General features: G+C 40.7%; 1 pseudogene; it reads left to right on the forward strand.

The window, feature by feature from the left end:
- The first annotated feature begins 1,185 nt into the window (after positions 1–1,185).
- LOC110299555 lies at positions 1,186–2,457 on the forward strand (annotated as a pseudogene).
- Positions 2,458–3,332: the final 875 nt, after the last annotated feature.

The raw sequence follows: 3,332 nt of genomic DNA on the forward strand, positions 1-3,332 counted from the left end.
AAATGGATACATTTGAGCATAGTCACATTCTTGTCAGGTACAAGTGGCTTCCAAATACTTAGCAGCCTGCATAATAACATTTCATTCCATAAAGGGAAGGTGTGCTTAGAACTTTGCGATAACAATCAAGGACAATGGGCTGAAAGGAAAGAAACAGAAAAGTATAAATTAAGTTGCAGATTTGATGCCCATAAATCATTTTTATGATTTAATGCTTAGTAAAAATAGCTATATATTTTCTACAAAAATAAAACCCACTTTTCACTCTTAATATGTAATAATATTCTCCAAAGGCATGGCAAAATGAAAGAGAAAATCTTTAAAGGAATTAATCAGAAATGTCATAGAATATGTACACAATATTTATATAACAAAAGTAACCTCTTTGAGCTTTGAAATTTGCCTGCATCATTTTTCAGAAAATGTTGAATTTTTACTTTAAACCCATCAGCTAAAGTTTTAAACTAGGCTTTAAATGTCTGTGTAAATTTCAGAAGCATACATCTAGATACGGCACTGGTTATTTATAACAGCATATAACTCTCCTAAATATATTTGGTCTCTGATTGACTAGAAAATTGAAATTGCTCAGGACAGTCAGTTGAAACTTTCATGTAAAAATTAAATGAAGTCCTGGTATTGAACATTCTTGTCTTCTAACACACCCAATTTGCCTTTGTTGACAAAGAAATCAATTTAAATCTGTTTCTTCAATAGTATTCATAGTTAATAGCAACTTCTTTATAGAAAGTACATATATGATATGCATTATATGCATATTTATGTAATAATAACTAGGTGATATATATCTTAAATCCAGTCAATATGGAAACAAAGAGTTAACAGCTATGGCATTTTAATTTTCTTACATTGAACTGACATCTAATAATATGTACACTATTGCTAATTTTTCATTAAAAGAATATTTAATGCTGTAAATAGTCCTCTATACGAAAACTAGAAAAATCACCTTCCTCATGACACTGGGAATAACGAAGACTGGAATACTCTCTATGTACATATGTGTGCACACAAATGCATACACACATTAAAGGAAAATGTACGTGTGTTTTCTGGATACTGGTTAAATAATGGCTTCTATCAGTCACAGGAGCCAGCCCTGCCTGCAGTTTCCTGAGCTAAGTGCTTCTGCCCACACAGAGCAACTAAGGCCTGGCTCCACCAATGGCCTTCACAAATCTGTGCAAAGTACTCATCAGTGACAGCCTGGCGCCCTGCTGCTGGGAGATCCTGCAAGATGGAGGGCTGCAGGTGGTGGAGAAGAAGAACTTGTGGAAGGAGGAGCTGATAGCCAAACAGCAGGACTGTGAAGGCCTTATCCCCTGGTCAGCTACTAAGGTCACTGCTGATGTCATCAGTGCAGCAGAGAAGTTTCAGGTGCTGGGAAGGGCTGGTACATGTTGGAAACCGACCTGTGGCTCACATGAACTGGGTTTCACCTGGGAGGCAAACCAGGGCTGAAAAGAGAGGGGAACTAGGCAGATGAGAGAAATGGAACCAAGACAAGGTTCCTGATCAAGGCTCAAATGTCAGAGGAGCTGCACTGCAGGTGGCCCCGACTCAGTGGCTTAAGGTCTGAACTAGCCTGCCTAGACTGGAGGAGGTTACAGGTACAGGCGCGGACAATGTGGATCTGGATGCTGCCACGAGGAAGGGCATCCTAGTCATGAATACCCGCAATGGAAACAGCCTCGGTGCTCCTAGCCCAGAGTCGCTGAGGGGAGGAAATCGCTGTCCAGTTTGTGGACATGGTGAAGGGGAAACCTCTAACATGGGTCAAAAATGCCCAGGCCCTTACCAGTGCCTTCTCTCCACACATGGAGCCCTGGATTGGTCTGGCAGAAGCACTGGACATGCTGAGGTATGCCTGGGCTGGCTCCCCTAAAGGGATCATCCACGTGGTTACACAAGAAATATCTCTGAAGAATGTTGGGACCTGCAAGAGCCCTGAAGTCATTGTTGGTCTTCTGAGAGAAACGTCCAAGAAAGCAGACATGAACTTAGTGAACCCTAAGCTACTGGTGAAAGAGACTGACCTCATGTCACCACCTCCCATAGCCCTGGGATCCTATAGGAGCAGGGCAGCGGGGGAATGCCTCCTGACTTTGGTCATGGCAGGTGCTCCGTACCAAACTGTCGGCTTGGTCCAGGGAACCGCACCAATCCTACAGGTGTTCAACAGATCAGTCTTTAGGCCAGAGGGGCCACTATATGCAGGGACCAACTCCTGCACATGTTCCATGATGAGCCCTCCAATCCTGTAATGCTTCCCACTATGATCCGCCTTCTGGCAGAGGCAGGTGTATAGCTGTTGTCCTACCAAACCTCCAAGGTATCTGATGGAGAGATCTGGCACATCATGGCCTCTCCTCCCTACTGCCCAGCCTGGAAGAGTGGAAGCAGTGTATATCTGAGGCTTTCCAGTTGTGCTTCTGACCCTGGAGCTCAGCAATCCCAGCACTTCAGGTTCTTCTGAAAAAACCTGCTCACTGTGACCTAAAGGGGGAGGGGATCACAGAACCAGGGCACCTGCCTGAACTAATATCTCGTAAAGAATCTAACTCAAAAAAAAAAAAAAAAAAGATGGCTTCTAGCTCTTTGAAATGCAATGATGAATATAATTATTTTGTATAAAAATTAATCTGATGCATAATTAGATAGCATTGTATTCATTATATTTTATAGTAAACAATTTTGTAATAGTATCCATATATGTGCATGTGTGTGTATGTGTATGTAAAAATATATTATATCTCCATGATAAAGCTAAATAAACTGATGGGAAAATGTGTGCAAATGTCCTTTGATTGTCCCTAGTTTCATGTACAAATTGACATATATAAATGAATGTCCTTAATATTAAAAGGCTTCTACAAACTCTTAAAACTCCGTTTCTGTCATTTGCCCATTTCATCCTCTCAGTTTACCTATCAGTCAGTCCTTTTGGTGTTCTTTGGTACAACAGGCATTCTATTAATTTGTGTATTCCTTATGCTTGTTCCTTTTTTCTTTTTTTCAAAAATTTGGTTACTGGGCCACTCAGATGGCTCACTGGGAAAAGGCTCACTTGTACTTGCTGTGCATAACAGGTGACTTTAGTTCAATACATGGGACCCAAGTAAAGGTAGACAGAGATATCTATATCAAGAAACACTTTAAACATCATAATGCCAGATGCCTAGACAAATGCAAAATTATAAACAATCAAGAAATTGTGCCTCCTCCAGTAGAACAGAAAACCTATTGTGCTATATGTAAAAAAAAAAAAAAGTTGAAACCAAAGACAAGGACTGCAAAATAGCTATTGTTGC

This window comes from Mus caroli, chromosome 8 (assembly GCF_900094665.2).
Source record: "Mus caroli chromosome 8, CAROLI_EIJ_v1.1, whole genome shotgun sequence".
Lineage (NCBI taxonomy): Eukaryota > Metazoa > Chordata > Mammalia > Rodentia > Muridae > Mus > Mus caroli.